A 14,054-nucleotide genomic window follows, 5' to 3' on the forward strand; every position below is an offset into this window, starting at 1 on the left:
GTCTGAACTGGGGTGGCAGAGTGGGCTAAAGAACGTGATGGATTAAACCCAGATCTGTTGACTGGGTGTGAGTGTTTGATTGGTTCAGATGCTCCCTCCATCACCACCCCCTTTTGGACCGCTTTGTTTGCCATAAGTTGGCAGGGTATGCTCAGACGTGAGTTCCCTGCTCAGTTTGCCACTGGATTCAAGCAAGCCTGGCTGAAGACGGCTGTATTGCCAGAAACCGGCCCTAGAAAGCTTGAATCCGGTACAGGGTAGGCATGGCTTGGCAGTTCGGGCTGTACTGTTCCCATGAGGCACAGGGTCAGATTGATTTTCATATGGCCATGTCTGAACTGGGGTGGCAGAGTGGGCTAAAGAACGGTGATGGATTAAACCCAGATCTGTTGACTTGGTGTGAGTGTTTGATTGGTTCAGATGCTCCGTCCATCACCACCCCCTTTTGTACCACTTTGTTTGCCATAAGTTGGCAGGGTATGCTCAGACGTGAGTCCCTTGCTCACTTTGCCACTGGATTCAAGCAAGCCTGGCTGAAGACGGCTGTAATGCCAGAAACTGGTCCTAGAAGGCTTGAATCCAGTACAGGGAAGGCATGGCTTGGCAGTTCGGGCTGGGCTGTTCCCATGAGGCACAGGGTCAGACTTATTTGCATATGGCCATGTCTGAACTGGGGTGGCAGAGTGGGCTAAAGAACTGTGATGGATTAAACCCAGATATGTTGAGAAAGTGTGAGCGTTTGATTGGTTCAGATGCTTTGTCCAGCACCACCCCTTTTTGTACCCCTTTGTTCGCCATAAGTTGGCAGGGTATCCTCAGACGTGAGTCCCTTGCCCACTTTGCCAGTGGATTCAAGCAAGCCTGGCTGAAGACAGCTGTAATGCCAGAAACTGGTCCTAGGAAGCTTGCATCCAGTCCAGGGAAGGCACGGCATGGCAGTTCGGGCTGGACTGTTTCCATGAGGCACAGGGTCAGACTGATTTGCATATGGCCATGTCTGAACTGGGAATGCAGAGTGGGCATAGCCCAGATCTGTTGACTGGGAGTGAGTGTTTGATTGGTTCAGATGCTCCTTCCATCACCGCCCCCTTTTGTACCGCTTTGTTCGCCATAAGTTGGCAGGCTATGCTCAGATGTGAGTCCCTGGCTCACTTAGCCACTGGATTCAAGCAAGCCTGGCTGAAGACGGCTGTAATGCCAGAAACCAGTCCTAGGAAGCTTGAATCTGGTCCAGGGAAGGCATGGCTTGGCAGTTCGGTCTGGACAGTTCCCATGAGGCGCAGGGTCAGACTGATTTGCATATGGCCATGTCTGAACTGGGGTGGCAGAGTGGGCTAAAGATCTCTTGACTGGGTGTGAGTGTTTGATTGGTTCAGATGCTCCGTCCATCACCACCCCCTTTTGTACCACTTTGTTTGCCATAAATTGGCAGGGTATGCTCAGACATGAGTCCCTTGCTCACTTTGCCACTGGATTCAAGCAAGCCTGGCTGAAGGCAGCTGTAATGCCAGAAACCGGTCCTAGGACGCTTGAATCCGGTCCAGGGAAGGCATGGCAGTTCGGGATGGACTGTTCCGATGAGGCACAGGGTCAGACTGATTTGCATATGGCCATGTCTGAACTGGGGTGGCAGAGTTGGCTAAATAACGGTGAAGGATTAGTCCCAGATCTGTTGACTGGGTGTTAGTGTTTGATTGGTTCAGATGCTCGGTCCATCACCAACCCCTTTTGTACCGACCAATTTCATTACAGTTTAAACCAAGCCATATGCAAATCAGTCTTGACCCAGTGCCCAAAGGAGAACAGTCCAGCCTAAACTGCAAGGCCAGGTCCTCCCTGGACTGGAAACAAGCATCCTAGGACCGTTTTTGGGGTTTCACCCCTCTTCAGCCAGGTAGCTCAAATCCAGTGTCATGGAGAGTACAGGTCCCACGTCTGGGCACAGCTGTCGCACTCAGGGTGACACATGCAAAAACAACAATTGATGGACAGAATGCAGAACAATGTCATACATTCACCCCAATTACAAAGATCTGGTCCTCAATCCATCGTTTTTAGCTCCCCGTGCCATTCCAGTTTAAACCCAGCCATATGCAAATCAGTCCTCACTTTGCGCCCAATGTAAACAGTCCAGCCCAAACTGCCAGGCCAGGTCCTCCTTGGACTGGAAACAAGCATCCTAGGACGTGTTCCAGGGTTTCACCCCTCATTAGCCTGGATAGCTTGACTCCAGTGGTATGGAGTGCACAAGACCCATGTCTGGGCATACCCTACCACTCGGGTGACAAATGCTGATGAGGGGTCTCAGGATGCTTGTTTCCGGTCCAGGGAAGACATGGCTTGGCAGTTTGGGCTGCACTGTTCCCATGAGGCACATGGTCAAGACTGATTTGAATATAGCTTTGTCTGAACTGGAGTGGCGAATTGAGCTAAAGATCGATAATGGATTTAACCCAGATCTGTGACTGGGGGTGAGTGTCTCATAAGGTTCAACGCTCCATCCATCATCTCCTTGTTTTTGTTTTGTTCGCCCTAAGTTGGCAGGGTATGCCCAGACGTAGTTCCCTTGCTCACTTTGTCTCTGGATTCAAGCTAGCCTGCCTTCTGAGGGGCGTTACCCCGTAACCAGTCTCATGATGCATGTTTCCAGTCTAGGGAAGAAATGGCTTGACAGTTTGGGCTGAACTGTTCCGAGTTGGCGGTCGACCTCGAATCTGGGGAACTGTGTTTGACTCTCGGGAATGACACTGAACATCCTGTGATTCTGGGCGAATCACTTAATCTCCCATTGCCTAACAAAAAAGAAATAATTAATGAATGTGTCCTCATGTAATGCAACTGGTGCTATGATATCCGATTTGGGTGAAGTTTGTGCAAAAAAAAAAAGAAAAATTGAGGCACAGGGTCAAGAATGATCTGTCTAGAGATACACTGCACTGGCTGCACCAACAAAGGGGAAAAACTAAAACCTTGTCACCGAAGAAAGTGTTATCATGCACTACATTTATTATGATGCATCGGTTCAAACTGAATGCTGGAGTGTGAGACAGTGTGCGCCCACCCCCCTCCTCAAGAATGATCTGCATATAGCTTTGTCTGAACTGGCGTAGTGAAGTAAGCTATATGAAAGATGATGGACTTAACCAATATCTGTGACTGAGGGTGAGTGTCTAAAAAGTTTCAGCGCTCCGTTCATCATCTCCTTGTGTTTGCTTTGTTTGCCCTAAGTTAGCAGGGTATGCCCAGACTTGGGTCCCTTGCTCACTTTGACACTGGATTAAAGCTAGCCTGACTGATGAGGGGTGTTACCCTGAAACCGTTCTCAAAATGCTTGATTGTGGTCCAGGGAAGACATGGCTAGGTAGTTTAGGCTGGACTGTTCCCATGAGGCACAGGGTCAAGAATGATTGGCATATAGCTTTGTCTGAACTGGGGTGGCGAAGTGAGCTAACGATGATGTATTTAACCCAACCTGTGAATGGGGTTGAGTGTCTGAAAAGTTTCTGCGCTCCATCCATCATGTCCTTTTGTGTGCTTTGTTCACCCTAAGTTGCCACAGTATGCCCAGACTTGGGTCTCTTACTCCCTTTTCCACTGGATTCAAGCTAGCCTGGCTCATGAGGGATGTTACCCTGAAACCGGTCTCAACGTCCTTGTTTCCGGTCCAGGGAGACATGGCTTGGCAGTTTGGGCTGGACTGTTTCCATGAGGCACAGGGTCAAAAAGAATTTGCATATAGCTTTGTCTTAACTGGGTGACGAAGTGAGTTAACCGCATGCGCGCTACGGGTTTTCCCGCTGTGCGCTGACTTTTGAAAATCGCGCGGTTCGTGACAAAGCCAGCTCGTCATCCGCGCAGCGCAGGTAACGCCCATGACGAGCTGGCTTTGTCATCCGCAGCGAAGGGGTTAAAGAACGATGATATGTTTAACCCAGATCTGTGAATGGAGATGAGTGTCTGGAAAGTTTCAGCAGTCAATCCATCATCTCCTTGTATTTGCTTTGCTTGCCTGAAGCTGACAGGGTATGCCCAACATGGGTTCCTTGCTCAATTTGCTACTGGATTCACAATAGCCTGGCTGATATAGGGTGTTACCCTGAAATTGGTCTTAGAATGCTTGTTTCTGGTCCAGGGAGGACCTGGCCTGGCAGTTAAGGCTGGACTGTTCCCATGTGGTACAGGGTCAAGAATGGTTTGCATATAGCTGTGTCTGAACCTGCACTACCACAGATTCAGAAAGCCTGACTGACAGAAAAGTCATTGACAGTGAGGAGAAATGTGATGTTGCAGCCTGACTACATCGATGTACTCAATGCAGATTGCCTTGAGTGATGCGACATGGAGTGCCCAATAGCAGCATTGACTGCTAGAAACAGAGATCCTATCCTCAGAGGATACACGAGGCCCTGAAGTGGATGTGAGACTGAGGAAAGTATGAATTGAAATCTCCTACTCACTGTGTCTTAAGAGACTCACAGTTGCTGGACTTTCTAATTTTCTAATGGAGCACTGCTAGGCAGTCTTTACTGCGCGCTCTTCATATTTTCAAACTTCACATGCAGGCTAACATCACTCCACCTAATGACATGAAAAAACTGAAATAGACTTCACACACAATGTAACCAATCTTCCTAGTCTTCCTATTTTGCTTGACACATTTATTGCTCTAGATATCCATTCTGCTACCCTCCTATGCTATACAACGATCAGAGAGGAGCCACCCGTGTTGTATTTTTTCCTTTGCCATGGTCACCACAAGAAAAACTGGAAGAGGACTTGCTCTCGAGAATTTTGAAACTGATGGAAAAGGATTCATCTTCATTTAAGGGAAAGGACACAATAGTGAGGCATGTGTTAAAAAAAGATCCACGAGTACTTTGTTCCAGAGGTGTTGAGGAGAGCCAGAATGATGACTGAGAAGTAGAAGGAGAGTGAAAACATCCCAGAATAAATGGCACAATAGTAGCTCTTTGTTGTGTTAAAAGTTAAAAAGCCAAAAGATGCCAAAAGACATTGACTGAGAAATGAGAATGCATTACAGAAATGGTTAGTAATTGGTAAGAACAAACTGGGGCATAATTATTATTCTTTCACACAATGCAGTGCAGGCACAGAAACGTGCTTTGCTGTGTCGAAATGGAGAGAACAGAAAGGATCCATTTTTATGGAGTATTTCTGCATTCTCCTAGTGCTCTGTGTGCTGCCTATCCCCAAGGCAGGCACCCTTGCAATATAGTGCAAGAGTGCCTATGTTACGGGCATGATTGTTTTAATGCAGGAAAAGACATTCTTCCTGCAACAAAAAAAAAACAATACGTAAGAGGCATATTTCTCTTTCTATGTGTGCAGCCGATTGTGGGTCACATGGAAAAAGGAAGTAACAAGGAGAAATAAATAATTTCTCCTTGTTAGGCATCTGTCGGTTAGGCACACCATTTTGAAGCTAACCCAGGTTTACAAGGCTATGTAAATATCCGTATACCCCAAAACACATGAGTGGTTGTATGGCAACACCCATGTTCCGCCAATGTATCGCCTAACACACAGTAACGCAAGGAAGAGCTATGATCTGTGTTGCATTACTTTGTATTTAGTAAACCACACAGTCATAGAAAGTGGGTTTGTATGGCTTAGAAAATGCCCACAATCATTTTGCATTAGCGCTTTGCCACAAAGGTAACGCAGCCCAAGGAAAAATCATAATAAATTTCGGTTAAACTGTCTAAAAAGCTATGCTTTGCAAGATAGGAAAGGTGCAGGTGCACTTCCAGTTTTGTGTTTTTTTCTTTTGGTAAGCATCTCTTTTTACTGATATAAACCTAATGTATATCATTTGATGAATTGGCTTCAATGACATATAACTAGAAAACAGAAAAAGAAAATAGAAAATCTTGACCCGGACTGGTTGTTTTTTTAAACTAATTCCTAATTGTAAATAGCACATCTTTAAAAAAAAAGCAGGTGAATGCGCTTGTATTTCCAGGTATATATGGATATACGAAAGAATCCTGTAGAGGAAAAGTAAATTTAGCTAACGTAGGTATATATTTACATAAATATATATATATATATATATATATATATATATATATATATATATATATATATATATATATATATATATATATATATATATATATATATATATATATATATATATATATATACATATATATATATATATATATATATATATATAATTATTTATTTAATTATTTATGTATTTATTTATTTATGTATATTTATTTATATATAATTGTAGATGTGCCTGGGCTTGTCAAAGATAGTTTGATAGGTGGTCTGAGCTACACCGCAGAAAAGAAATATGATAAAGTCGTCAAATCTGTGTATTGTTCTCTGTTTGTGTTTGTGCTGTGTGCAGTTTATTGTTCTATTTATAACTGTACATCCCCATTACATAAACGATAATTCAGGACATTCTGTGGCTCTGCTAAAGTGTAAGCTTTGAGTGCACTCATTAACCCAGAGAATAATAATCTTTTATATCAGCAGTGAATTATCTTGCAGGACAAGAGTTGTCGTTATTATGCAGGACAAAAAGACACCTGTACTCTGTGAGTCTTGCAACATAACTCACAGTTATATAACACTTTCCACGTTGTTTCATAATGAGGAAACTAGTGGCATAACGCGCCCGTTACCTATGAGAATATTTAAAATGTGTGTAATTTCTTTCATTTTCCTCCAAAGTCTCAACGACACAATGGGCCACATGGCATGGTATTTAATGAGAAATAAATGACATGTACTTATTTGTACAATATTTTTATAAAGGAGGTGTCCGGCCTGCAAATGAGAAAACTTCATCATTCTTAGATGAAGGAATACATACAGAACACACACATGCACATTGATGGACCTGACTCTTTCTGCAGGGGTCTCCCCTAGCTTTTTTGTTCCTGAACCTATATTTGTTGACATTAGGACTGTGCACTATTTCCCAGTTAACCAGTGGTAGAGGGCTTGTGAGCTCCCCTTCAAGCATAGTGAAATTGGACTACATCTAATTTGGCAAATTTAATTTACCTGTAAGTCCCTAAAAAATTGTACCAAGTATACCTAGGGCCTGTAAATTAAATGATAGCATCGTGACTGCAGCACTCCTTGTGCCAGCCACTAAAGAAGCCTTTTAAAACATGTCTCAGGCCCAACACAGCAGCTTATAGTGTTTTAAACTGCCATTCGTACCTGGCAAAATAAACAGTGTACAAGGTCATAATCTTTCTTTTCTAATACTTATAAGTCCGCCCTAAGAGAGGCCCTAAAGGCTCACAAGGCAGGGTGCATTGTATTTAAAAAGTGGGTCATGGATACTTAAGGTTTACATGTCCTCTCAGTGACAAACGTCTACAGTCATTTTTCACTGTTATAGGGCCTACCACTTGTGACCAGCGGAGTGCCAACTACTAGTAGTATGAAAGCATTGTCTTATTGGCATTTTATTAAAATCGGGGCCTCTTAACTTTATAGTGGGGATATCCATGCCATTTGTCCACCAAACACCCCCCACCACAAAGACACTTTACACAAATTTGGTGTTCACTGCATAGCTTTTATTACTTCTCAATAACACCATCTTTATTTGTTATTAAACCTCCAACTTTTGACCAATTTTAATAACCATCGAAATACCATTACTGAACATTAGGAGGCGCAGAATCCATCTGCGCCACAGGTTACCATGTATTTACAATTTCGTCAGCTCTAGATCCCCTCGAGGCGTGTTTTACCAGCAGCACACAACCCAACCCCTTACCACTTAATTAGGGTGACCAGATTCTCAAAACAAAAAACAGGGACAGGTCATAGACATAGAAGTAGGTCTACGGTTTGCAGTAACCATCGACATAAAAGTAGGATTTTTTGTCAGCTGTCATAGACATAGAAAAGGGACTACAATGACAGCTCCCTCCACAGACCAAGATGAAACATTACAGACAACAAATCCAAGGTCTTTTATTGGCACCCCTCTCCTTTACACAGCAGCATTAGTACTTCTTATTACATTTACACTTTTAAGGACTATAGCATATATTTGCCAAAAGCTAGCAAACGCCAGTGCAAAGAGAGCATGCGCGCGCTTGCCCAACAGAAAAATGAAAAACAGGGACATTTCTGTGTTTAACAGGGACACTGTTTGAAAACGGGGACATTTGAGTCACTTGGAGAAAAGTGTCGGGACACGGGGACACTTCTCCAAAAACGGGGACCGTCCTGGGAAAACGGGGACGTCTGGTCAACCTACACTTAATACCATTACTAACATAAGGAGGCGCAGTATCCATCTCCACCACATGTTACCATGTATTTACAATTCATCAGCTCTAGATCCACTTGAGGCGAGTTGTACCAGCAGGACACAACCCAACCCCTTACCACTTCATCCATATGAGATACCATGTTGCTTCATCCAAGCACCGGCTACTAGGGTAGGGCCGGAGAGTCCAGGACCACCAGCAGGATGGCCCCCTCTCCCGCCAGCCCAGCGCCCCAATGACTGCCTCCCTGTTGCAAGGTCAGGCAGTTTCCGCATAAAGAAGTCCCCGGGCCTTTTCTTCTTGTCCGGGACCCCGCCACAGGGCAAGTAGCCCACTGGTGCTCTTGCCCTCCACGAAGCTGCTCCACCTTCCATTTGTGATGCTCTGGGATATACTTTTGAATGCAACTCCATAGCCCCCCAGTATGGTTTGGATAAACAGCTCCAATCCTGCCCTGGACAGCTGCAATCCCTCTGCCCAATACAAATACGAGTTTAATGCCTGCAGCATACTATTCCTACTGGTATGAATTTGCGAACCCCTCTATAGTTTCACTACCTCTCGATTCAGTTTTCTCAGACGTGTTCACCGCAGCTAAATACACTTCATCACCCCAGACTCTACGAGCGAACACCTCTGACCATAGGATAGTGGTGTCTGGCAATACTCTCTTAACCAATGAGAAGGTAGAGAACAGGGCCTTCTTCATCCCCCCCTGCCACCCGGAACCATATTTTCACCCCGCGAGTGAATAACTAACACATCTGGAATGGGCATACCATTGTCCAGCGCACTCCGCAAATGGCCTGCGACGCCCTCTACATGATGCCCATCAATCCTAACCAATTCTGGTTGACTCCCATGGCCCTTTGCATTCCCAATTCTCCGTGCTTTGGGTATAACCGAATCTCCACACCAGCATACCTGCATCTCCTTACTTGACACTACTGCATATAAGCCCCCAGACAAAAGACAAAAGACAGAAGAGAGCGTAATTATCAAACCGCTGAAACCCCTGGTTCCTAACTACACCACCTGTAGTCTGACATAGCGCTTGATCTTAGCTGGACCCAAGCGGCTTTCCCTAGCGGGTCCGTTTTTGACCTCCTTACTCTGACCTGCTTTACGTCGTCCCCGGCCACCCCACATTACCCATGCCAATCCCTCCTTTTCTGTCCGCCTAAGAGCTCGATACGAGCTCCGATATCCTGAATGCTCCTAACAAGGCGAAGGAAAATGCAAATCTCAGCAAATGTACTACGTATGAAGACCAACACACCTGAAAGGGTAACACGCTCAGGATATTTACCAACCTACTGGCATCTATGGGTCTCCTGTTATCCTTCACGCTTGGAGCCAGCCTTTCCAAACCTTTTAGAGCCCGCCTAACTCTAACATACTTGGTCGGATCCGCTACCTCTTTTAATCCAGCGAAGAAGGCAATTGCCGACAACTCGCCTGGAGCGTAGCGGTCTAGCGCAGCGGTCGGGCCTTCGCTACGCCTGAGTCTCGCCAGAGTCCTGCCCGTCTGCGCCCGTCAGCGCTAAGGCAGGGCTAGGGCAGGGGACTCTGGCCTACTCAGGATGATATCTGCTGAGAACCTGCGTTTACTGCGACACCAGGTACGAGATTGTTATCATGGCTCCTTGGATCCTCTTAGTGGGCCTTTTCAGTGCCCCACCTGTTCTTTTAAGCTACCTTTGCCTCGGCTTATTAAGGGTTTGCAGTCTAGGCCCCCAGTTGACAATAAACAAAACGCTGTTGCAGGCATAGCTACTCAATCTACCCTTAAAGTTTTACATCTGAACGTCAGATCATTGTCATGCCACTCCCAAGAAGTTTTTTCCTTGATAACTGATGATGATCCGGATATCTTTTTTTTCACGGAAACCTGGCTGCATGATCAGTCTATGGCTGTCATGAATCTAGCCCTCCCTGTGGGATACACCATGCACTCCCTCCCTCGCAATGCTAGAGGTGGAGGTATAGCAGTTACGGTAAAATCATGCTACCCCTGCATTTGGAAACCTATCACCATAGCAGGATGTGAGAGTGCCCTTTTTAACATCTCAGTGAATTCCCACTTTACTTTCATGGGACTATTAATTTATAGGCCCCTCGGTCCTGATGGCGCTTTTCGCCAAAGCCTCCCGGAGGTGATTTCCTCCCTAGTTTTAAAAACAGCTAATTTTACGATTATTGGCGACCTTAACTTGCATATGGATGCTCCACTCTCTAACTCGGTCCATAGCTTGTTAGCAGATCTTGAAGCACTTCAATTGATTCAAATGGTACAATTACCGACTCACACAGGCGGCCACTTACTAGATCCCGTTCTGACGAATCTTGCGACTAATATCTCAGTGCTTCATCCCAGACCTATGGCCTGGACTGATCACCATTTGATTGAAATCCGTATCATCACTACCATTCCTTCCCCGAGAAATAACACCCCAGCCAGTTTTAGACGCCCCTGGAGAAACTTGAATTTAGAGCATTTTCACCAGCTTTTGATGAAATACCATCCTCTACCCCCTACTGAAGTTTCCCGTGGCTATGATAGTTTCTGTGAATGGCTAAATCACTCGCTAGATATGCTTATTCTGGCCAAGTGGAGTAAGACTAGATCTAGTCCTTCTAGCCCTTGGTATGATGAATCTCTTAAAACACTTAAAGTCTCCTGTAAAAAAGCAGAACGCGCGTGGCGTAAATCTTATGATACTGACCTCAAGGCGGCCTACAGGGCCTGCACTAGAGTGTATCATCGGGCCATATGCGCAGCTAGGGCTGCTTTCTATTCTCAGGAGATAAAGAACAGTACAAATCCCACAAAGGTCATCTTCAGGGTGTGTAAGGATCTTACAAGCAAGAGGACTGACATTGCTACTAATGAACCCTCCATGGCACACTGCGAGGATTTAGCCTCGTTTTTTGTAGAAAAAGTGGAGGCCATTTACAGGTCATTTTCTCAGCTTCCCATCAAGGAGAATATGTCTACATCATTGGTCTCCAAACCACTGCTGATTATTCCCAGTCCGACTCTGGATGAGTTTTTAGCCTTGACGACAAAAGTCAAATCCGGTTCTCCGGATGACCCCATGAGACCCATTCAATTTCGGGAACTTGCTGAATGCTGTTATCCTGCCTTGCAAGGTCTTATCAATCTGTCCTTTAGTACGGGCAGTGTTCCCAAGGCTTGGAAACAGGCGACGGTCATTCCTATCCTTAAAAAACCCGCCATTGACCCGACTAAGCCAGAACACTATCGACCCATTTCCCTTCTCCCTTGGCCAGCCAAACCAGCAGAAGCGCATGCTAATCGTATTCTATCATCTCACCTGCAGGAAGCGAATATACTGGATAATTCCCAGAACGGATTCCGTGCGGGTCATAGCACCGAAACTGCTCTTTTGGCTGTGGTGGAGCACATCAGGAAGCTGTTGGACCAGGGTCAGACGGCGGCACTGATCCTTTTGGATCTCAGTGCCGCCTTCGATACGGTGTCCCATCAGATTCTTCTACATCGTCTGATGGAGGCAGGAGTTGGAGAGGTGGCACTTGAGTGGTTTCGTTCCTTTCTTAAGGATCGAGGCTTCAAAGTGTCTACACCTCCTTTTGTCTCTGCTTCTCGCCCTATACTTCAGGGTGTTCCCCAAGGTTCGGCTCTTAGCCCTACCTTATTTAATTTATATGTTCAGCCATTGGCGGAGGTAGCCCATAGTTTCGGTCTCTCCTTAGTGTCATACGCCGATGACACGCAGCTGGCGGTGGCACTCAATGGTGACTCCAACATGGATGCCCCCACCTTTCAGTCAGCTCTAAAAGCTGTTGCTGGCTGGATGGCGAACAATCGACTCCAACTTAATGCCTCTAAGACCGAGGTCATTATTTTTGATAGGGAAAGTGGGCTATGGGGAGATCAATGGTGGCCTTCTGATCTAGGCCCTGTTCCCACCCCCGTGACTGAAGTCAGAAACCTCGGGGTGTGGTTTGATGATAAGCTCTCTTTCACCTCCCATACTAAGCGTGTGGCTGGCACATGTCTAGGTACTCTGCAGTGTCTTCGACCAATTTTTAAGTTTTTTGATGCGGAGACCAGACAGATTATAGTCCAAGCTCTGGTTCTTACCAGACTGGACTACGCCAGCTCTCTGTTTTTCGGTCTAAATCAAGCCGAACTATCCCGCCTTCAGAGGGTCCAAAATGCGGCGGCCAGGATGCTTGTCGGCCTCCCGAAGTTTGTCTCGGCTCGTCGAACCATCCAGGATCTCCATTGGCTACCGATAGAGCAAAGAATTAAGTTTAAAGCTCTCTGCTTAACTTTTAAAATTCTTAAATTAGCCTCCCCTCCTATTCTTTCACAGACTATTCTGCACTATGTCCCTGCTAGAACCCTCCGCTCTGCTGGATTAAATCTTGTCATTGTGCCACGTTTTAAAAAAGCTAGAATGGGTGGATGCTCTTTCTCAGTGCTGGCGGCTGCCCTCTGGAACTCTCTGCCGGCTCCTCTCCGTTCAATCCCTGACTTGCTTCCCTTTAGGAAGGTATTAAAGACCTTCCTCTTCTCTACAGTTTAGATCCTGTTTTTCTTACCTTCTCTGATGTGTTGTGTTACTCAATGCTCCAAAGCGCCGGGACGCCAGTTGGCTGCGGCATCCGCGCACTATGCAAAATAAAATAACATAACATAACATAACATGACTGCCTCCTAACCATGGTCAACGACAGCCCCTTCTCTTTCTGATGAACTATGAATCGTAGCACCCCCTGTGTTGTGAATTCCACTGTGCTCCCATCTTTCCACACCACTTCTATGTAAACATGCCATGCCTTCTCATACATCCACTTAGTCTTGTGCGCCACCGACGCCGCTATGAGTTCGGGAGCAATGGGGCACCAAACCTCCATAGGCTTTCCGGGAAGACCGTCATCTAAATGCCCACATGCGGCCATCGCGCTCTGAATTCTGTCAACTTAAAATGAGACAGAGCCTCAGCCACTGCATTACCCACACCTGGTACATGTTTGGCAGTAAAATACACATTACGCCTGAGGCAACCCCGCACCATCTCTTGAAGCAAATGAAGTACCCACGTGCCCTTTGACTGTTCACTGCCAGGAGTACCGACAAGCTACCTGACCAAAACACAATGCTCTCATTCTCTAGTCACCTTGACCTAGCACTGCACCGAACCCCACACTGCCTGCCGCATCTGTGTAATGCTCTAACTCACCGTTCGCCTGTGCCGGGTGTTGCCAAATCCCCGAACCATTGAAAAACTCCAAAAATTCTCTCCACGTGACCAAGTCATCCTATACTCCGCCGATAGCCTAGTGTGGTAGTGTTTTTTCCTTAAACCTGACATTGCCCTGTCGATATTCCTGGAGAATACCCTGCCCATGGGCATAATCCATAAAGCAAAATTGAGTTGCCCCACCAACCCCTGCACCTGCAACTGGTGCAAGGTAACCTCGCGTGCCCTTAATCACTACTCCAAAGAGATTTGAAAAGCCTATGTTAAGTCCTAAACACGCACCACATGGTCATGTTCTGCAGGCCCAAAGCCCCCTACTGCTGTCCCCACTGAGATACGATCCAACGGTTCCTTGTAGTAACCAGATTAACTGATATCAGAAACGTGATGAAATGGTGCAGGAATAAATTAGGCCTGCTAGCGTAATTAAAGTCAAGTGAAACCAACTCAAGTGTTTCAGAAACCTGCAAAAGTCGTGCATGAAAATAAATTAGGCGTTATTAAATTAAGTGAAATTAAC

Source organism: Lissotriton vulgaris, chromosome 7 (genome assembly GCF_964263255.1).
Source record: "Lissotriton vulgaris chromosome 7, aLisVul1.2, whole genome shotgun sequence".
NCBI classification, from domain to species: Eukaryota; Metazoa; Chordata; class Amphibia; order Caudata; family Salamandridae; genus Lissotriton; species Lissotriton vulgaris.